General features: G+C 36.1%; 1 protein-coding gene across 7 annotated transcripts in view; it reads right to left on the bottom strand.

The window, feature by feature from the left end:
• Positions 1-24,268, bottom strand: part of COX7B2 (cytochrome c oxidase subunit 7B2) — a 125,273-nt gene that overhangs the window by 68,937 nt on the left and 32,068 nt on the right. For all 7 annotated transcript variants that reach the window (XR_011538204.1, XR_011538203.1, XM_070612913.1 and 4 more), the window contains exon 2: positions 14,841-14,896. The gene's annotated coding sequence lies outside the window, so the exon portion shown is untranslated. The remainder of the gene's footprint in view (positions 1-14,840; positions 14,897-24,268) is intronic.

Genomic DNA, 24,268 nt, shown 5'->3' with positions numbered 1-24,268 from the left:
ATAAAGAAAATCACACTCAGGTACTTCATAGTGAACTTCTGAAAACTACAGATAAAGAGAAAATCTTGGAAGCAGCAGAAAAATAACACCTTACATAGATGTTAACAATGATACAATCAATGGTGGATTTTATATCACAAACAGCAGAGCCAGAAGACAACAGAATGGCATGTCCAAAGTACAGGACAAAAAAACCCCACTTCAGTTAAGAATCAATCTATATCCAGTGAAACTACCCTTCAAAAATGAAGTCAAAATAAATTTTTTTTTTTAAAAAATGAGCTATTAATAGCAGATTTGCCCTAAAAGAAATGCTAAAGGAAGTCTGGAGGATTAAAGAGAAATGATACCAAATAGCAGCTCAGATATTTAGGAAGCAGAGAAACTGTATATATATGTATATGTAGATATCTATGTGTGTATATATCTGTGTATGTGTATATATGCACGTATATATGTATGTATATACACACAGACATATATATACACACATTTTCTTCTTTTAATTTCTTTCAAAACACAAAATGCACATATTGCATTATCCCATTTATATAACATTCCAGAAGAAGTAAACCTAATCCTTAGGGACAGAAAACAGATCCGCTTGCCTGAGTTGGGGATCAAAGGCAGAAACTGACTGCAAAGGGTCACAATGCAACTTTCAAGGGTGATTGAAATTTTCTACAACTTGACTGTGGTGATGAGCCACAGACGTATACATTTGTCAAAACTTATCAAACTGTATCTTTAACACGGATGCATTTTATATATATAAATTATACTTTATTAAATTTGATTAAGAAAGACAAAGTAAAAGACTAATGATTTTGACAAAATATAGGTAAGAATTTCTGTTCAATGAAGACTACTACGAGCAAAGTTAAATAGAAGATTAAAGACTAGAAGGGATGTGTGTAATGTCTGAAACTAATAAAGTATTAATCCGGAATATAAAAGAAACTCCTGAAAATCAACAAGGGAATGACAGGAAACCCAAGAGAAAGAGTGGAAAAAGGCTGCATCTCTGAAAAAGGGCTCATCTTCACTACTAAAGTAACACAAATTTCAAACTGTCAGTTTTCAAATTGACAAAAATCAGAAAGTTCGATATTACCAAATGTTAGAAAGTATAAGGGTGAAATTAAGCTGCCAGGTTTTGCAGCTAGACCTGTAAAGCGATTCAGCCATTCTGCAAAGCAATCAGGAAGTACTTAGTGAAATTATATGTGCAGGTAACCTAGAAAACCCTCCTCTGGTAACACAAAATGTCAATCATAGGAGACAAGATGAGTACAATGTGGTATATGCATGAGATGGAACTCAAGGCAACACTCTGAAGAATAAAAGTAGATGTACAGAGTAGACTTAATAAATAATAAAAAAATAGTGTTGAATAGAAAACCTATTAAACAGAATAAGATGATTCAAAATGATTTATGCAAATTAAAAATAACACATGCACACATCTAGACAGACTAACACGATCTAATTTTCAAAGATACACTTAAGTCAATGTCTAATATGAACAGGAAGGGAGAGGAATGCCAGTAGAGATGAGGAATCAAGTAAAAGAGGTAAGTATGAAAAAATAAAAGGAGAGAGGCCTTGCACAGACTGGTATCAGAGAGGTATAATGAATTCTCTGCACACAAAGTAAAAGTGTATTTGCGTATGTTCATGCTTCGCAACACTTTTGTAATGTTGTGTCCATATCCTTATATCTAAGCTATCGCTCCTTTCTCAAATGATAGCCTAGACTTTGAAGACAACAGCAGTATTCCAGGCATGTGCTTTGGATTACTGTCTTTCTGTATAGCACAATGGATACAGCATTCCTTGGGGAACATCAAAGAATCATTTTATCAGAACTTTTTCCTTCTAAAGAGAATATATTTATTTTTCACGGTGTGTGACATACTGCTAAGACTCCTCTTGTTTTAAATTGAAAAATATGTCAAGTTTCGTGATTCAGTTTAGTTGAACCTTATGAAGTAATAACATCTCCCGCTTTGTAACAAGCGTTTGCTGATGGTGGAAGAAGGCATCTTACCTTGTCTAAGAACAATCTATTTACAAATCCCTTGAAGATCTATTTTCTACCTCAACTCACACCCATTTTTACTCTTTTCCAAAAACTGTTGATACTTTTATTTCAGGTAAAATCCTATTAGTAATAGTTTATGAAAGAGTGTCATCATGAAGCTCTCTCTAGTGGACGAGAGAAGACAAATATAACGATAAGGAAAGCGTGTGTCTTAAATGACATTCCATCCCTTAAAGGACGAAGAAATTATTCAAGAAGTGGGTCAGAGAAGCATTGTGGAAGAAATAACATTTGAGCTGGACCTTGAAGTTAGGGAGAATTCAGAACTTGTGAGGTGGAGGGGCAGATATTCCAGGTAAAGAGAACGAAGGGCAGCAGGAGAACAAAGAGCAGGTCAAGGAACTGCAGGCATCTCTGTCGACACAGTACATCGTACCACGTGTGCAGCCACACGGACTAAGGCAGCAAAACTCAGTTGAAGGGCATATCGTGGATAAAGAATCTGAACTCTATTAATACAGTTTGGGTAAAAGGCAATGGCACATTAGAAACAAGTCTGGAACATTAAACAGCTGCACGGGAAGAGCTTGGAGAAGAAATGAAATGGGGAGATTGGGTAGAAAGTTATGAGAATTTTCCTATTAAGAGATAATGAGAGTCTGAAATAGGGGAGATGCTATAAAAATGGAGAGAAGAGGAATAAACGTGTACAGGCAAGATTTTCTAGGAAACAGAAATCAATTGGGTGAGGGAGATAATAAATAAGTTAAAATGAATGATTTTTTTGGTCTAGGTGATGGGTAGTATACTTTATTCATAAATAAGAACAGGGAAAAGGAGGAAAAGCAAGTGTGAAATAATCATAAATATATATATTGGTCTCTGCTCCAGGTTCCTGCTAATATTTGACCTTTGACCCCAGTTCCTAACACAGAACTCCTAAATCCTCTGGAATTTCGGATTGATAGGAGTGTCTGACACAGAGCTCCTAAATCCCTTGGAACTTCCGGGGTGACATAAACATCTTTTGTTTAAATAAGGTGACTCTCAGTGGCTCCTGGATGGGGGCTGATCACTAGAAAGATCAAGCCATGATCAGAAGCTTAGAACTTTCAACCCCACCTCTCATTCTCTGAAGAGGGGAGAGAGGCTGGAAATTGAGTTAATAATTGATCATGCTCACATGATGAAGTCTCCATAAAAATACCAAAATACAGGGTTCAGAGAACTTCCAGGTTTGTGAATACATTCAACATGCAGGGAGGGTGGCACAGCCCAATACCACAGTCACCGAAGCTCCTGTACTTGGGACCCTTCCAGATCTTGCTTTGGGTATCTCTTAATCTGGCTGTTCATTTGTATTCTTTAAAATATCCTTTATAATAAATCAGCAATAGTAAGTAAACTGTTTTTCTGGGTTCTGTGAGACACTCTAGCAAATTATCAAACATGATGAGGGTATCATGGGAACCTCTGATTTGTAGCCAAGTCAGACAGAAGTTGTGGGTAACCTAGGGACCTACTACTTGTAACTGGCTTCTGAAGTTGGGGGCAGTCTTGTGGGACTGAGTCCTTAACCTGTGGGGTCTGTGCTAACTCCAGTTAGTGTCGAAATTGAATTGAATTGCAGGACACCATGCTGATGTTGGAGAATTGCTTAATGTGGGGGAAAAAACCCAGATAATCGCTGGCCAGAGCAGTATTAGAGTGAAAAAGAAACAGGAGAGTCTTTCCTTTCCAGACATCAGGTTTAGCAGAAGATAAGAAAATGTATGCTGGACATAATAAGTTTGAAGAGTCTAAGTATCTTTAGAGGGAAATGTTCAAAGGTCAATTGTATTAGTAAAGGTAATGTTAGCTGCTGTAACAGAAAAACCTTGAAATATAAGTGGCTTAACACAATACATGTTTATTTCTTGCTTGTGTAAAGCCTAGTAAGAGTGTAGGAGAGGGAAGAGAGTCTATGCCATAGAAATTTAGCAGTGTTGGCTGAAAAGTTTCTACCATCTTTAACATCTGGCTTCCAATGTTTCTCTGGGCACTGGGAGGCATATTCTTAAAGCAGAATTCATAAGAAAAGATGGCATTCCAAAGGAGAAAGTACAAGAAGAGTAGAGTTAAAATATGGGCTCCTAGAGGTCATATACTTTTTGAACTAGGATTTAGAAGGAGAAGCAAGACTCAGAACTCAGTGTCACTAAACCTAAGGAAAATGTTTCAAGAGAGAAGAAGCAATAAACCACACCAAATCAGAAGGGTACGAGAAGGAAGATGAACAGAGAGAAAAATTTATGGGAATTGATGACTACGAGACTATCACGTCACTTTATAACCATGTGAATTTAACAGTTCTGAGAACAAAAACCAATTGAGAAGGGATAAAGGATAAGCGAATTGTGAGAAACTCCAGTCCATGTAGATATTAATCTATAGACAATAGCAATTTAAGAAAAAAGAGAGGAGTGTGCACAACAATGTGAAGGTTGAAGACAAGGTTAGTTACAGGGAACGCTGTTCAGCTGGCAAATTGGAATTCCACGAAAATATTTTAAGCTTGAAAACAAAATCCAGTTCAAAAGAAGAGTATAAAGATGTAGCTATAAATTGTAGGGCTGATAAATGAGGTCACAAAGAGTTGGGAGAATAACTGGAGTAAAATGCTTAAGAAATCCAGAAAAAGCAACCAAATGGATAACAACAAAATCCTTACCAAAAAATATGTGAATTCTTCATGAAGAAAACATTAAAATTATTGAAAGATGAAAATGAAAATAAGGAAAGATATACATATTCTTGGGTAGATCATAAAGATGATAACATCATAAAGATGACAATTCTTCCTAAGTCAAACCATAAAGTAATATGATTCCAATTTAAAAATGCCAACAGGTTTTGTTTTGTTTTGTTTTGGAGAACTAGACATGCTGATTCTAGAGTTCAGATGGTAAAACAAACAAGCACAAAAAGATGGGAATTTTTTTTAAAAAGATAAAAAAGGAAATATATAGGAACAATACCCCTCTCAAATGTTAAAACATAGTTTCAGCTATAATAACTAAATCACTTTAGTGCTAAGCATGAATATATGATGTCAATAGCATAAAAAACTCTGAAAATAAACAACACATTTGGAAGATATGTATATGATAAAGGTGGCATTGCAATTTGCGTAAAAAAGATGGATTTTTCAATAAAAGATGTAAATTTGATTGCTTTGACCCATCTTTCTTTCACAGTATTTTATTCTAATTACTCTTCCAGCTCTTTTCTTCTTCACCTTGATTGTGACTTTGCCTCATCAGTCCAACAGGATGAATTCTCAATAAACCAAAGTTTTAAGTATATAAAATGAATGTGCATAAAATTACTAAAAGAAACCATGGTAAGTTTTCAAATAATCTCACCTAGAAGTCATTCTGTTCACCAAAAACTGACATAAAAACCTTAACTTCATTAAAAAACTCATGAATGGCAAAATCCTACAGGAATAATATCAAAAGACAAGCACATTGAGCAAACTAATGTCAGCTAATATCGCAGGCAATAGGCAAGCCTCGAATCTTTCAAAATATAATCCCTCAAAAGAAAAATAGGCAAGTATATAAACTGTTAATTCATAAAAATGGAAATACGAATGGTTCTCAAACATGAAAAAATTCTCAATCATAATAAGAGAAATAAAAGTCAAAAGTATACTGAGAACATCTTTTTTATCTAATAGATTAGCAAAAACTCAAAAATTTGCTAACATACTGTGTTGACGATAGTGTAAGGAAACGGGTGACCTTACATATTGCTGGTGGGAATGTGGGTGACAGTATAACAATAATACATGGAAAATTTGGAAGCATCTATCAAAATTACAAATGCACATATTTTTTACCTTCAGGTATCCTTGCGCACAGACACAATTATAGGAACAAAGCTATCTGTTGCAACCTTGTTTATAATAACAAAGTTAGCAAACCAAATGTTCCTCCAATTTGTAAATATCCTATGATAAAAACGGATTGCTTTCAAAATGAAAAAAATACAATAACTGTTCCAAGATACACAGACACATCACACACTCACTCATGCTATCAAGGTGAACCACTGGAGAATGGCAGTGGAACAAAGGTCTGATAGCTGCATTTTGGGACATGTAAGCACGCCTAGTCCTCTTAGTGACTTAGAAAAAGTGAAAGAAATAGTTTTCAATGGATAAAACTGACTGCATAGGCTGTAGCTTCTTAAAGAAAATCCAGCTATCAACCCAGCCTTAAATGCATTAGGTAATATAAGTCCATTTATATTTTAGGGCACAAGCTTTTTCAAGAGCCTTCGAAAATGTGTAAGGTCTGAAATATATAAATATATAGCAATGAGATTTTATATATGAGTATGTGTGTGTGCGATACCGTTTAACTCAGTGCCCAGGACAGAGTAAGTATTTAGTACCGCATTGCTGTGGTATACGTAGAACATGAGCTATAGATAAAGCTCTGTTTAGATCTACACTAATTTCAAAAAGCAGTATGCAGAATCAGGGTAAATTTCAAATGCTTTATTTTAGTCTATGTCAACCTCCTAACTCTTCTTTTACATTCTTTCTCCAGACCATCTAATGACCATGATGATGAAAATGTCAATCTCTCCATGATAAATTCAACTATTGAAAATTACTTTTAACTACTGAGATCTGAAACAGTCTTTTCTTCAATAAAACCATTAACTGAAAACTTCAGTTGTCTAGAATTTTCTATAGACATAAAATGGCAAATCACACACATAAAAAGCTGATATTAGAGAGTTCCACTACAAACAAATGCCCATACTTTTCCATTTTTACCCCCTCTGGAGTATTCTAGAATGAGAAATCTGCTTCAGAATAGAAGTTTCCAAATGCAAAGAAAGATCCAGTTATGACTGATATTGAGGGAGAGAAGATAAAGATAGCATTAGTTGAAGAAGATTTTCAACAATGACTGAGTCACAAAGGACATTCAGCTCAACTTTATCAAAGAGCCAATTAATTGGAATACTGTTCTCTAGGCATTCTGTTTAACCAAGTTTTTCCATATTGCAATTTAGTTATAGAAAATACCTTCTCTACAGTTTTCAAACATGCTGTTTCCTAATAGGTCATCTTTTCAGTAATGCCCACTATTAGTCATTTGGTTATCATTCTTTATTGGTACTTGAAGGTGACTGTGAATTTAGCAGCCAACCTTAGCTAGAAAAAGATTTGAAATTCTTTAAATCGTTCCTGGCTTCCAAATCATACTTCATTAATCTGCTCAGGACATTATAATATAACAAAATACCACAGACTGGTTTGCTTAAACAACAGAAATTTATTTCTCACAGTTCTGAAAGCTGGCAAGTCCAAGATCAAAGTTCTGGCAGGTTTGGTTCCCGGTGAGAGCTCGCTTCCTGGCTTGCAGTGTATCCTAGCTCACCATGCCCTCACATCCAACCCTAGCCTCTTCCTCTTCTACTAATTACAACTCTTACACTTCTAATACTAATCCCATTACAGGGGTTCCAGTGTCAATCATCTAAATTTAATTACCTCCCAAAGGTCCCACCTCCTCATACCATCACATAGGAGGTTAGGATTTCAACACATGAATTTGGAGGGAATACAAACATTTCAGTCCATAACACATACTTTGCAATTATATTTAATTTGAAGTCAAGGCAGACCTTAAACACATTTCTAAGTATCATCTCATTATAACAATTTTCACTGTGATAATTTTATTGAATATTTTAGACTGCTCTCATATACTGGGGCATCCGATTCACCTGGGGCAGGCTATGCAACATAAAAATGAGGTCCAATCCAAACATACAAGTATAGGTATAAATGAATGAAAATAATTAACTCAGTTTTTCTATAGAGGAAAACTGGCAGGAAAAGAAAATCTCTTCCTACATAAAGAATCTAATGAGGATATTGAAATGCTAAAAAAAAATCTCTTTAAATCAAACTCCTTTGCAAATTCATGACCAATTCTTAACCATTATACGTTCCTGATCTCTTTTGGAAATCTAATGCAATCTTCACATTCTATTCATCAAATATTAATGGCTCACTACAATCACACATTTGCTTATAAAAATCAAGACTTTATGATTTGGGGAACTGGATTCATCATCAGGATGAGATGGTACTCTCAGAAAGGTAATGACAATTAAGTATTCATGAAGGGTTTTTCTGTAACATTCTGCTTTATGTGTTCCTACACTGCCTCGTGCTGTTCGTTGCCACATTTCAGAAATACCAAAGAGCAAGGTAAGGTATGGAGAAGGATAATAATAATAATAAATCATAGCATAGACCCATAAATGAAGAGAGACACGGGAAGACTGAGGTTGAAATCACTGAAATTACTGTCAACAAAGAAGACATGGGTAAGGTGAACATGACTACTTACTGAATCCTGGTGGCCTAGAATGGAAATCCAGAAAACAGTATACTCTGTGAAAGTGCGTTCCTGTGTTTCACAGACGAAGTAAAGCAGCCTGCTTACTACAAGAGTTTCAAGAAAAATTCAGGCGAATTTACATATTCTAGGTCAACATCAAATTACGAAGGAAAGTTAAAAGGTATCTAGGTCACATCCCTATTCTATGGCACTTGACATCATGTGAAATAATTATGCTACCTCAGAGGTAGCACTTTCAAAGTGAAAAAAAATCATAAATGAACTACTTATATGTCTTACATTAGAAATAATTCAGATCATTTATAATATTGTTATACATTATTATATTATACTATAAGTGATCTATTTCATATATAAAAATATATAAAACACAAACAATATATAATACATATTTCAGAAAACCACTCTCAGTCAAATCTCATTAGATGAAGTAATTAGCATTCCTCATTAGAAGAAGAGTGCAGATGGAATACAGTCATAGAAGCCAAAATACCTGTTATCTATGTTAACTGTTCTCTGTTTTTTCAGGAAGACTGGACTTGTGCCATAGAAGAGTATCTATAATTCTCTGTCAGACCCTGGCTGTCATGCGTCAAAGCATAACTTGGTCCATTAATCCTGGGGGGAGTAAAAGTGAGGAGTATTTTGTGGTTGCACAAACATGACTAGATGCCTTATTGGTATTCACAGCTTCTCTCAAGTGTGTAGTCGACTGGAGATGGTCAGTCCTTATTATTCAAACCTGGCTCACTGGCTGCTTTCCTCTCCTTCATCTTCTGGGAAAACCCTGTGTCACAGTTAGAAGAAATGGTAATGTGCTCAAATTTCCTACTGTAGCTTATCCCGAGACCTGAGAATTCTGAATGGCATTTGGCACAAACTCAGGAATTTTACTCCACATTGATTTTGCATTTCCCAGAGCTTTTCTTTCATCAAATCTGTACCTAAAAAAAAATCAACTTAAAATCAAGCACTGAAATCAACACCAATGTCCCTGGACCCTCGTTTTGAATCAGGTTCTTTGAGCATTTAGTGCCTTTTCAAAATATCTACTGATTATAATTTTTATGCTTTATTTTGAGACCGTTTTCTCATTTTAATTCTTTGAGTCTCTGTGATTTTATAAATAATGCCCTTATTATGGTTTGCTTCTGGCTTTCCTCACAGACTTCGCAGAGAGTCCCGGAGTAGAGCAGCCTATTTTTGTGCTCTCTCGAGGAGGCTTGTTCCCCCGCCCTCCCTCATTGTGAGTTTGTTCCGGGCTGTCGGCTGCCTGATGTTTTGATGTCTCTCTCCATTAACTAACTCTTGCCTTTCAACCACTGAGCTTCAGTTTCTTGTTTACTGCCTTCCCTGTTACAGCTCTTGGCTTACTGCTTCAGTCTGTGTCAATAGAATCCTTGGCAACGTCCTGTGTCATTTCTTGCCCCTCCTCCTCCACACATTGCTTTTCACCAATCTAACTTTCCAAAGATAGCAGCAGTTCAAAGCATGGATTTTATCTCTGGCCTCCTAGACTGTGCTCATTTTAATTATTAGTAAGAGGCAACAAAGTTGACACACAAAAGTAGGTGACCACCCACACTGCGTTACTCTAAAGGCACAACGAATAAGTCCGGTCCAGGGTGTCTGAAATCCCAGATGAGAGATTCACTTTTCTGATTTTAAAACTTTTAATATTTTTAGGAGATCTTGCTCAAATTGCAGATACTCTCTTAAATTTTACCCTTAGGTTTGTCTACATATACTTCTCGTGGTGCTTACCATAGTATATATTCTATCTCATGTTGTATATTATAAGTAAATTTATGTTTCTGAGCCCCCATGAGACTGTAAGCCATGTGCATAAGAATGTGTTCCAGTTGTTGTATCTTACTGTCTAGAGTAGTATACAGTGACAGGAAGTCTAAATACGTGATCGTTGAGTTAACAATATAAAATATAGGTAGAAAGGTGAGAAACTTACACCATTAACTTTTAATGCATTCATTTTAACTGTAATGCTAACGAGTGTCAGGCAACTGAATCAGTTGATGCAACAGAAAACCCAGATAACAATTGCTTCAACAACATGGTGAATTTTTCTCATGTAATGAGAAGTCAAAGGAAGGAAACTGTGGTATTGATTTGGAAGTTCAAGGATGTCAACGCTAAAATCACAGCAACATTCCTGGCCTTTCAAGGTTGCAAGGTGGCTGCTCCAGTTTTAGTCATCATGTGTACCTTCCAGAAATGAGGAAGAAAGAAAGGGCCAAAAGGAAGATAAGGCAACATCTATATCAAGAAAGCACCACTTTCCCAGAAATTCCATCAGACTTCTGTTTATATTTCACTGGACAGAATTATAGCAGATTATCTCCCACAACAACAAAGAGGATAAGAAAATGACAGGCTAGTGGGGTTTTTTTCCCTTTTTTTTTTCCTTGCCTGCAACAATATTGGGACTCTGCAAAGAAGAAGGAGAAGAGAATGGATATTGAGTAAGCCACAGGAAATCTCTGTGACAGAGGGGCGGTGTGGTACACAGAGGAGTATACAAGTGTTGGGAGAAAGTCAACGTAAATGGAAGACACAGCAGATAAAGTCGACAGATGGCTGCCTCACCACCCTGCCCAGTAACGGCTGACAGAAGTCAGGCATTTGACCCGTCAGCTTTAAAGCCTGACTGAGGCATGGGTTTAAGGTGACTCCTAACACAATATCTTTCTATTTTTCATTCAGCCTCTTCATGGGCTTCAAAAATAAAGTTTTGCCAAGAACTTTCTATATATCTGGCACTTTGATACCTTGAGTAATCTAACATAATTCTCGCCCTCAGGTTGACCACCGTAAGCTGAACTTTGCGATAACAGAAGTGAGCATAGGGTCTTACAGCGGTCCACTGAAGAGGCACTCAACCCAGACTGGGTGTGTGCCTGTGGAGTGGGAGTTGAGTCAGGGAAGGATTGTCACAGAAGGAGAAAGTGGAGCTCACCAAATAAGTGAGGAAGGGTGTTACGAGCACAGAGAGTTACTGCATAAAGGCACAGGAAGGCAAAGAAAGTGAAAAGCATTCTGCGATTTGTAATTTTCTCAGTGGTGCAAAACACAGAATTCAAAGGGTGAGGACAATGGTAGTGAGACAAATTAGATGAGAGGTAAGCAAGAACCAAAGGGTCTTTTTGGACAATGAGACACTGAATGATTTTAAGCTGATTTTAGTTCTATACTTGAGGAAAATTATCCTGGTCCCACTGGGGACAGTTTATTGGAAATAGGTAACATTAGAGAGGGGGAATTCAGTTAAAGAACGATTCCAATTGTTTAAGCGAAATATATGAGAGCCTAACCCAAAACAATATTGGAGGATTTGGAAAAACAGGGATTGATTCCACAGACATTAAACAAGTCAAAGTTAAAGAACACACTCACCAAATGTGTGTGTGCACGTATGTGTGCCTCTGTGTGAGTGTGTATGTGTGTGTGTGATGGGCAGGAAGGGGTAACAAGTGTAGAGGTGGGGCAGAAATGAGGGTGGAAAGCTAAAAGAACTCCCACTCCTTCCCTCATTCATTGATTTAATAATGATGATTGAGCCAGTTTTCCTAAGGATAGTGTGTGTTTGGGGTAACGTGCTACCTTAGTAAGACAATAATAACATACACACCTATTCATATTAATGCCTACACATCTGACCCAAGCACAAGATGAGAAAACCTTAACAAGAAAATAGTCACTCAGCCATTGAGGAACCTAACTCTGTGCTCTTGAGTCATGGTTGAACAGCCTACTTCCTAGAGCAAATCTCAAGGACCAAAGGAATAGTATGAAGCACTAGATTTTAACCAAAGAACAGGCCTGTTCACAACGTGTTACTATGGTGAGTTATTTAGTAGCCTTTAAAATGACTTATTAACAAAATGAGAAACTTACTACATCGGCCTCTGAAGCAATTAAAGAATAAAATCTGTTTTCTAAAATATCAGGAAAAAATTCTTAAACCATAAGGAAAATGATGTGGCTTCACAAAGCTAATCCAAGTAATTAGATATTTAACTGAAATAGCAAGGCACATAGGAATAGATTATGGTCCAAGGTCCAGAGAAAACCAACGGAAATGGTGAGTTGAAAGCATGCAACAGTTTCTAAAATTAGCATTCTATTATCCTACCTCTGTATTATGCATAGAGGTGCGAGGTGCCTTAAGATTCATTAACCCCATAGTTCTTGTCACTGCTGTTACCAGCTCAACCAGGCCAATAACAAAAAGTCTCTTAACGCACTGCCTGGTTTGAAAAAATTGTATAGAAGAATAAGTGCCCAAAGTAATTCTGATTTCCAGACAAGAATTAAAAGATACACCTCCTCTTTTTTCAAAAGATTGGTTTCCTTTATGTTTGTGCATTGGAAGATTATCTGACCTTGAGGAAAATGAAATCAACAAATTAGCAGAAATGAATCAGTATCATTAAAACAAATATACAACATAGTGGATATGAGCTCATTTTAAGTCTGATAGACCTTTATGAGAATCTCGGCTTTTGCACTGATCAGGCTACTTAGCCTTGCTAAGCCTCATCAATGATATAGAAATAATAGCACCCAGTTCACAGAATTGTTGTGAGAAGTAAATGCTCATGAGGCGCCCACTCTAAATCTGGCGTACAGCAAGTCCTAAATACATGTTAATGTAAAGGGTGAATTAACATCCTGCAAAGCAGTCATTTGCATTCCCCTTTTACAGGAGAAGAGATTGAGGCTCTGAGAGAGACTCTCAGTGACATGTCCAAGGTCACAATGTTGGTAAATACGAGAACCAGGATTCAAACATACTATCTACTATGGTAGATAGCAGACTGCTCTCTATTTTTTTTTCATTCTACGTTTTAGAAGCTACTATCCTTTCAACAAGCCAGGACTTAACGTAAATATTGTGCTGAGCTTCAGGCTTCAGAATCAAATGAGAGAGGGAGCATATAGAAGAAATGAAAACAGACAGAGTCTATAGCAAACAACTCAGTTTTATAGCCCCATAAATGATCAAGTTTAGAATATAGAACCTATGAGAAATAGTTAAAACAATCAAGAAAATTTAATATGGAGAAGAGACAGTAGGGGGAAATATAGTTGCAATCATCAAATTTACAGAAACGTAGTTTAGAATATTATGGACACATCCGCTTTGCAAGGATGGTTTAATTATTCCCAAAGGACTAAAAATTAAATGTAAGGAAAAATGACAGTTACAAAATAGGTATTCTGCTGCCAATTCTGAAGGAAAATGTATGGGGGTGAGGGTGATTTCAGGGGCTAGAGCTCTGTTTATGATTCATGGATGAATTATTATGTTTATATTTGCAAGTTCTATACCAAACAGAGGGCTGCTGGATTGTAAGAGTATCTCAAAACTTGGATTATTTTTTTACATAATGGATATTTCATCTGAATTCTCATGTTTACATAATGGATATTTCATCTGAATTCTCATGTTTAACTATTAAAATGCTCCTAAGTGTACCAAAAAGAAACTGTTCACAGCAATTTGCCACTTAATAAAGTAATTACCAGCAAAGAATTTGATTATTCTCTAAAAATGTATCTCAGCATATAATTTCACACTTGCTCAATGATATATTAAGGTCATTATCTTGGATTGAAGAAGTTTAAGGATTAGATATTCCCAAATTCTACTTTCAGGCTGACCACTGATACCAAATATAATCCACAGAGAAGAGCAAGAAATAAATTAAATGCATATTTCTAGATAATTACACACCATATTGACCAAGTCAATCTAGCATACAAAGAAGGCCCATCACCACATAACAGCAAAATGAGATTTTAAAAACCATCTAAATTTCTCATAAACATATGATCATACAATCACACCAGGGGGCGCTCTTAACACTGAAATAATGGATGACATATTTTAAAACACGTGGTGGTCTCAGCTGGCCAAAACAAAGATTTCTCTAGGCATGTAGTACTTGTAACAAGTGCTTATCTCCTGAAAATGTGTGTTGGCAATACACACATTTTCTTCTGCATCCAACTGTTTTTGTTAATACTATCAAGTTAGTCTATCAAGTAAAACATTTTCTGCTGATAGGAAATATCTTATTTTGGAAACATTTGTCTAGTTAGAGTGGCATCTGTCTCTTATTTTATCTGTGGGTAGGCTGATTCTCAATAATAAACAGAGTAATTAAGAGTACATACAACTTTAAAAAATGGTTTCATTGTCAATTCTATGTTATTTTTTATAAAATTTCCTATCAGAACTTTAACTTTTCCCCCCTATAAAAAAGCGGTTATCTAAAATTGACACTCATAGAGAAATTCTAATCGGGGCAGTATGGGACTTTTCCATATTTTCTCATTACCTGGCAGGAACTCTGAAGCCTGGATGCTCTCCTCAGAACGTTCAAGATTCAGAATCCTAAAAATAGGATTAGAAAATTAGCATGGGGCTTCAACAAAATAGAAAAAATGCAAAAAGGTAAATGTGGTCTATATCACTCAGGTAAAGTCACCATATACTACTCCACCAACGGTAAATATTTTTATACAAATGACACCTGATTTAATGAACTTTAAGAAACAACTTAAAGTTGAAAAGAAAGAATCACAAAGTATGTGAAGAGGACATAGCTACCCATCTTCCTATAGTGGTAGAGAAGGAATCTGTAAACTTTTCTCAACCCATGTGGTTCAAATCATCCCCTCTTTTCTGCCAGCTCCCTCCATGAGTCACCATTTACTTGTGTCCCAGCTCAAAGAGATAGAGAGTTCTGGCCAAGGTACACCCCATATGTATGGAGAGTACGCACACCTCACATTTTTGCTGTGAGTTTAAGGAAGCAGGAATGGACCTCTTTACTGTTTACGCCTTAAACCAAATTCATCAGCAGGCTAATGTCTCAAATCCTTTTGAAGGCAACAAATTTTTCATTCTATAACAAGAGTAAGAGTTTAAAATAAAAATACACTTAGAGAAAATGATACATGTATTTAGTATTTTAGACCAAAGTGTATGTGAATGATAGGAAGTCATACCTACCCAGAAGTAGATTTTAACACAGTTTTCGAGGATGTAGGGAGAAGGAAGAAAAAAAGAATAGGATGAAAAGAGGACAGGCCACAGAGAAAACTCTGCAGGAAGAGTATGTTAGGAGAGGAATCAGGTAACTAGTATTACCTGCATTACTCCATCTTGATGTTTGGAGTGAAACAAATACTGAGAGGTTCATCAAGGCAAATGCAGCTTCATTTGGTGACAGGCAACATCTGACATAATCTAATCTGGCATATGGTAAAGCTGCATGGCTTTCCATCAATAGCAAAGTCAGAGAGCAGTGGTGTTGGGGTTCCATGTGGTCCATCCTATTAAAGGTAGGACCTGAGCCAGTTGCTAGAAAATGGAGATAGAGTTTACTTCCCACTAGGACTGGAATGGTTGCCAGAGAGCCACCAAGCGACTTATATTTTAGATCAAGTCTTAGTGCCACCTGAAGATAAGGATACTAACCAAGAAATGGCAAATTTAAAAAAAGGTTTGATAAACTGGATGTTGGATATGAGAGAACAGGAAGAGTCAAGGATGACGTAAAGGTTTTTGATGTGAGCAACTGAAAGGACAGACCCACCATTTAGTGGAAGTGAGAAACTATGGGAATAGCAGATTATTGGGGGAAATAATTATTTTGACTTTGGGTTTGTAAATTTTGAGATGCCTATTAGACATCACCAAGAGGGGCAATATAAAGTAATCGGTTGGCTATTTCAGTGTGGAGTTTAGAGAAAGAGATCAAGCTTTAAATATAAAACCGAGGGTTTTCCACTCACTGACAGTATTTAAACCATGAGATACAGGAGGAAGTGGAGTACAGACAGAAGAGAGAGGACAGACACTAGCCCTGGGGTGGGGAGACTCTTATGTGGCTCCATCATCCTTGCCTCCTGCTGGTCATGCCCTAGTATGGTTCCCATTCCTTAGAATGTGAGCAGGACCTGTAACTTGTTTCTAACCCATAGAAAATGTGACAGGATGCATATGAATTGCACTGTGTGATTACACTAGTAAATTATATAAGATTCTAGCACTCATCTTGCTGAAGTTTTTCACTTGCTAGCTGACTTTTGTGAAGCAAACAGCCATGTTGGGGAACCCACTTGGCAAAGAACTGAGGGCAGCCTCTAGAAACTGAGGGCAGCCTCTAGCTGGCATCTGGTAAGTTCTTCAGCCTACAGCCGACAAGAAAATGAAGCCCTCACTCCTTTGGCCTCAAGAAAATTTTGCCAACAACCTGAGTAAGCTTGGAAATAAATCTCTCTAGTCAAGCATTCAGATGCTACCCCGTGACACCCTGACTGCAGTCTTGCAGAAGACCTAGTTAAGATATGCCCAGACTTCTGATCCAAAGAAACTATGAGACAAAAAATGTGTATTTTTTAAACCACTGAATTTGTGTTAATTTGTTATGCACCAATAACAATAACCACAAATAATAATAACAATAATAACAATAGAAAAGTAAGGAAGGCCCTGAGTTACTACAACATTTAGAGGCCAGAGTTATATGAAACAGCAGGGGAAAAAAGATCAAGGAAGAGAGGCCAGTGAGGTACTAGGAAAACTAAGAGAAAACCATTTCTCCAAGGGGCTTACCACCAGCTTCCTCAGAGAAACATGAAACAGAGATAAAGAGCAAAGGGAAAGGTGAGTCTGCTGATTTGCCTGAGGCTCACAGGTATTCAACACTGGAAGGGAGATGAGAAGCCAGGTGGAGCCACCTCCCTGACAACCTTGGGGTCTACTACTTTACCCCTTCCGAGGTGAAAGTGCAAAGAGACAGTGATGATGCATGGGAATTGGAAGAAGCCAGAAAGTTCAGTTCTTTCTGCTATAGATGGTCATTCACTAACAATACTAGTGCCTGCACTGAAAGATTTACAGCTATTTTTTAGCAATGATGAAGTTCTCTGTGCATTTGTGTGTGTGTGAGGGGTCCTTATAATCTATCAAGCTCATAGGTAATCACTGAGAAGCCAGGTTGAGCCACCTCCATTCTAGCCTTCTTCCGAGGAGAAAGTGGTAAGAGGTACTGCTAAGTAAATGACAGACAGCCTTATTAGGCTCCCCAGAAGACCTACTTAGTGCCAAAGTTGAGCTCCTTCACTATTTATCAGGCTTTGAAAGTTAGTATTTTAAAACTGGCTAATGCTTACTACTAATCAAAGTCAGCTCATTTTAATTACTAAGTAGATAAGATAACCTATTTCCAAACTTTTCATTGTCTTTAGACATGCTTAGATTGGCTTTTATTTTTTAAAAAAATTAATACAACCAAATCTAATATGCATGTATTATGCGCAAGGCCCTGAATTAACAAGGTTGAGCTCAGTGAAAGAAGGTGTCTTCTTGCTTTTTTGCACAATTTGCATCAAACTTATATCAGCTATATTTTGTATCAAACTTATACTATTTATAAAGCACTGTCACACAGTCAAAGACTATTTTATGCCCTAATGTGATTAGTATTCAGCTTTTATCTAGACTTATCTGCAGCAAGCATCCTATTTTCCTATAATGACTTGAAAGCAATTTCTTCTCTATTCACTTACTCAATGAAGATGTATTGAGCACTTAGTTACGTAGAGGGGCAAACTGGATAAAAAATAGGCAAGTATTCAAAGTTCCTGTTCTATAAGATGACCTTACTCAAAATGTGTGCCTTGTCTTTTATGTCTTCAATATACTTTATCTATGCATATCTGTGTGTGTACATATGTGTGTATGCATATATAAATATTTATCTACATTTACTCTGCCTAACTTATATACATAGTGTGTGTGTATATATATTATATATTTATAGTATATTTATCTCCTATAAGCTAGCAATAAAACTCTGCCCTTGTACCATCAGCTTTTCCCCAGATTTTGGTCCATAATCAAGGCTAAAATATTAAATCAGTTGCTCCTATGTTTCAGTTGGTTCAGAAGTGTAACAGTCTTCATTAATCTCAATAATGTCCTTGACACTGGGAGGCAAAGGGAAGTATAAGACTAGATCATGGCATGGCGGAGTTTTCACCTTATTCTATTAGTAACAGCTTTCCTATTCTCCTTTTCCTGCCTATCCCCACTTGAATGTAAGCTCCTCCCTAGCAGAAACTATTAGCTTTTCACTGGTATACCTTTTAGCACGTAGTGTGTGATCAATAAGCACTATTTGACTGATTAGCTATTTTCAAAAATGGTTAAGGTGGCTTTCATGAAAATGGAAAAATACATTTAGACAAGCAAATGTAAATACATTGTTAGATAAACATACACAAACTCTAGCTAAGTAAAAAGGGCCTACACAATGTTTAGCCCATGGTTTCCACTCAACAGTTTGTTTAATGAACTGGAGATAATAACTATTTTTTAAAATAGGCCATATAACTAAATTCGAAAATTAAATCTAGCCCTGTGCTTTCTGACAGCTTTTACAAAGACAGAAATACAGATCGTGTAACCTTATTTCCAACAAAAAGAAGTATTTCACTTTAGCAAAGGAAAAACTTTTTTCTTGGGTGATAAATTCTAAGAAGAATTTATTGCAAGGATCATTAGATTAAAGCAAAAATCAGAGCACATGTCTTCCTTAATGGGCTTAAGGAAGATGAATAAATTGATTTAGAATTGCTAAAATTAAGGTGTTGGATTGAATAAGATATACAGCTCCTTCCAGGATTTATACTGTGAGTCTATCACCTGTCAATCTTTCTGTTATTGATGCATGTACCCATCAATAATTATTATTTATTAGGATAAGTTGTGAGCATTTTCAAGACCAGAAAAATAACCAGGATGTTAAATGAAGATAAATTTCTTGTACTTTCCAAATTGCACAATGCTTTCACATAGTATAGCTACCTCACGTGAAAAAACATAGCACAATATTAATATCTAGTCTCCACTGCCTTAAGGGGTAAGATTTTAGTTCATTTTAATGTGAAGTATCACATGAAGTTATATAAGTGAACACAATTTCAGGCTGTAAAGCATTGCGAAAAATGTAAATTAATTACTAACACTGTAAAGAAGTATAGTTATTTACCCGTGCTATATTAGTGAGAATGAATTACTACTCTACATAGGCCAACTATATTGTCTGCCAATACCATAACAAGCTGCTGAAGTCAGCATCCCTGATGAAGACAATCAGTAGTTGACCAGGCTTTGTACCATGCCCATGCCCCCACAGGAGCAAACTCACTGGACCTGGGCTAGGCATCTAATCCAAGGGCAGGAATCCATTAGGTTGGCTTCTGACATTAGATGAGGACTGGTTCAATTAAAAAAAAAATTACTAGGGACAATCCATTTATTTTCCTTTGGACTTAAACTAAGAAATGCCAAGAAAATTAAGCAGTGACAGAATTAAAGGTGACACAGGCATAAAGTAAGAAGTAATACAAGCTATTTGGGAATACAGGCATGGAGTTGTCATCAGAGGTGTTTTGGCCCATGACAGAATCCAAGAAGGCCGGTGGCCGCCAAGAGCACTGACTTTGCAGTTCAATACAAATCCATATGTATTCTAATAAGGAAACAACTTTATCCTTTTTTTCCAGCTTTAGTGAGATACAACTGACACAACACTGCGTGAGCTTAAGGTGTACATTGTGATGATTTGATACACATATATATTGCAAAATGATTATCACAATAGGGCCAGTTAACACAACCGGCACCTCACATGGTTAACATTTTTTGTGTGTGGTGAGTACATTTATGATCTACTTTCTCTGCAATTTTCAAATATATGATACAATATTGTTAACTATAGTCACCATACTGTACATTGGGTGTCCAGATGTACTTAGTAACCTTATAATTGGAACTTTGTACTCTTTGATCACCATCATCCATGCACCCCTTCCACTCCACAATCACCAATCTACTCTGTTTCTAGAATTCAATTTTTGTAGATTCCCCATATAAGTGAGATCATACAGTATTTGTCTTTCTCTGTCTGACTTATTTCACTAAGCATAATGCCCTCAAGATCCATCCATGCTGTTGCAAGTGGCAAGATTTCTTTCCTTTTTTAAGGCTGAATAATATTTCATATACATTTACACATATTTTCATTATCCATTCATCCATCAACAGACGCTTAGGTTGTTTCCATATCTTGGTTATTGCAAATAATGCTGCAATGAACATGGGAGTGCAGATATCTCTCCCTATGGAAATGATTTCATTTCTTTAGGATATATACCTAGAAATGGAATTGCTGAATTATATGGTAGTTCTATTTTTAATTTTTTGAGGAACCTCTATACCGTTTTCTATAGTGGCTGCACCAATTTACATTTCCACTAACAGTACACAAGAGTTCCCTTCTTTCCACATCCTCTCCACGCTTTTACCTCTTGTCTTTTTGATAATAGCCATCCTAACAGTTGATATGATATCTCATTGTAGTTTTGATTTGCTTTTCCCTGATAATTGGTGATGTTGAGCACCTTTTCATGTACTGTCGGCCATTTGTATATCTTCTCGAGAAAAACATCTATTCAGATCCTCCACTCATTGTTTAATCCAATAATTTGTTTTATTGCTATCGAGTTGGATAAGTTCTACATATTTTGAATACTAATCCCTTATTAAATATATGGTTTGCAAATATTTTCTCCCATCCCATAGGCTGCTTTAATTTGGTTGATCGTTTCTTTTGCTGTAGAGAAGCCTTTCAGTACGATGTAGTCCCACTTTATTTTTGCTTTTCTTGCTTGTGCTTTTAGCATGATATCCATAACAATCATTGCCAAGACCAGTGTCAAGGAGCTTTTTCCCCTAAGTTATCTTCTAGGAGTTTTACGGTTCCAGGTCTTATATTTCAGTCTTTGAATCACTTCAAATTAATTTTTGTGAGTGGTATAAAATGGGGTTCCAATTTCATTCTTTTCCATGTGAATATCCAGCTTCCCCAATACCATTTATTGAATAGTCTATCCTTTCCCCCACTGAGCATTCTTGGCTCCCTTGTCAAATATTAGTTGACCATATATGTATCGGTTTATTTCTGGGCTCTGTACTCAGTTCCATTGGTCTATGTGCTTAGTTTTATGCCTGGACTATACTTCTTGATTATTATAGCTTTTTAACATAATTTGAAATCAGGAAGTGTGATGCCCCCAGCTTTGTTTTTTCTTAAGATGGCTTTAGCTATTGGGGATCTTTTCTGATTCCACACAAATTTTAAAATTATTTTTCTATTTCTGTGAAAAATGCCATTAAAAGTTTGATAGGAGGGGCTGGCCCCATGGCCGAGTGGTTAAGTTTACGCACTCTGCTGCAGGCGGCCCAGTGTTTCGTTGGTTCGAATCCTGGGCACGGACATGGCACTGCTCATCAAACCATGCTGAGGCAGCATCCCACATGCCACAACTAGAAGGACCCACAACAAAGAATATACAACTATGTACCAGGGGGCTTTGGGGAGAAAAAGAAAAAAAAAATTAAAATTAAATCTTAAAAAAAAAAATCAAGCCAAAGAAATATATTTAAAAAAAAAAAAGTTTGACAGGAATTGCATTGAATCTATTGATGGCTTTGGGTGGCATGGATAGTTTAACAAGATTAATTCTTCCTATCCAGGAACATGAGATATCATTCCACGTATTTATGTCTTCTTTAATTTCTCTCATCAATGTCTTATAGTTTTCAGTGTATAGGTCTTTAACCTCCTTAGTTAAATTTATTCCTAAATATTTTATTATTTTTGATTCTTTTGTAAATAGGATTACATTGAGTTTAAAAATATATATTATTGAATTTAGTAAAACCTCTGCAATAGAATAATTCTGTGAAGGTATTTCTCTTCAAAGATTATATAAAGGAAATCTTAGTACAAATCACATGAAAGTTCCTACAGTACAGTAGTCAAGACAGCTGGCAGACTTATATGAATATGAATAGATAAATTCTACAGTTGCTCTATCCAAGATGGTAGCCACTACCCATATGTGACCATCAAAATTTAAATTAATTTAGTTAAAATAAAATAACTTCATTTGACAGAGGTGAGGTTTCCATCATTGCAGAAAGTTCTACTGGACAGCGCTGTTTGACAGTATGAGTTCCATGAGGCTAGTGGCTATTTTCCCTGTGCCAACTGAAGACATATTTGTGAAAAGAATGAATAAATGAAAGATGGTATCAGGAACAAAATCTGGCAACATATAGTAAGAGATGTTTGTTACAGAATTTTTACAATATAAAACATTGGGAATAACTTGTATATCCAATAAAACGCATCCATCAATAATAACATGGTCTCATAATGGAATATTATAAAGTCATTAAAAGAGTTGTTTAGAAAAAACTAATGACTTGGAAAGACAGTTATGTTCTATAGCTAAATGAAATAAACCATAGTAATATTTTAATGGGAAATAATTATGAAAATATAAACATCAATAGAGAGGAATCTAGATATCAGATATTTTATTTTTCATTTCTTCAATTTATATTTTCTAAAGTTTTTATAAATGTGATCTAATTTTGTCATAAGAAAAAAAAACTGTTGTTCTTTAAAGCTCATACATTTAACCTATAAAGCCCTGACCTAGGATTGATTCCTAAAGAAATTTACCAAAAATAATTATATAATTTTTACTTCATTATAAAGAAAGAAATCAAAGATTTCTGTATAAGAATGGTAAACACTTATTCCTAATAAAAAATGAAGACAGAAGGGTGTAAGAAGAGAATAACAAAATACATGCTAAACGTCACAGAAGAAAACATAACAAAGGCGTTAAACCATGCCTTTGAATAATACTAAATGTATGGCCGATTAGTTATAGATGTTAAGCTACTCCAACTTACAGGTTAAGTGAGAAAAAAATAAGCTAAAAGTTACATAGACAGTATGATCCTGAGTTTGTTGAACTTACATAATGTAGAGGCAACAGACAGGTGTTTCAGCAAATAAATACATGGACCCAGAGAAATACATAATTAGCTGTTTACAAGGGATTTCTCTAAGTGTTGGGTGACAATTTTTTTCTTCATACCTTTTTATAGTTTTAAAATATTCACAGTTAAGTCTGGCTTTGTTTTATAAGCAAAAAAACCAAAATGTTATGTCAAAAAAACAGAGCCCCAAGTTCTGAATTATCTGCTTCCTCCACGTTCCTCCAGATCAGTGAAGAATGAGTGCCAAGCAGAGGGTGTGACTGTGGGACCAGGACTGGACAGGATCTCCTTCCAAAGCCCTTGACTAACACCACCTGACTCAACTGCGCTTCACTCTCCACATTCACCTCAGCTCAGCACTAGGGGATGCGACACTGGCTTTCACTGCCAAGGATTACCTTACATGGACTTAACTATCCGCCACACTGCTCATATGTTCTATTTCTCAACTGCAAACTCCAGTCCCCACTCCTTTAGTTTCCTCCCATAGTGCCTCATCTAGCACCGGATATAGCTTTAGCAAAAAAAAAAGGGACATTAAAAAGTTGAACAGGACATTCTCCCATGAATAGAAAGTGCACAATTTTTCATCCCAGCAGGCACTCTTTTCAGAGAAAGGGTGAAATTAATAGTAGAAGACCAAAACTATCCCTAGGGGAAAAGAGATTTTTTTGAGTAATTGAGAAAATTCTTGAGGCAAAGCTATTAAGAGATGTTTTTTACCCATCCAAAGTCATCATACCTACAGTTTTTATTTATCTATTTTTTTAAAGAGGCAAGCATCAGTAAGGTATATTTGCAGTGGAAGAAAAGTGAAACTACAGCAACTTC

Source organism: Equus przewalskii, chromosome 3, assembly GCF_037783145.1.
Source record: "Equus przewalskii isolate Varuska chromosome 3, EquPr2, whole genome shotgun sequence".
Classification (NCBI taxonomy): Eukaryota; Metazoa; Chordata; class Mammalia; order Perissodactyla; family Equidae; genus Equus; species Equus przewalskii.
This window is presented reverse-complemented; position numbering and strand designations above follow the sequence as displayed.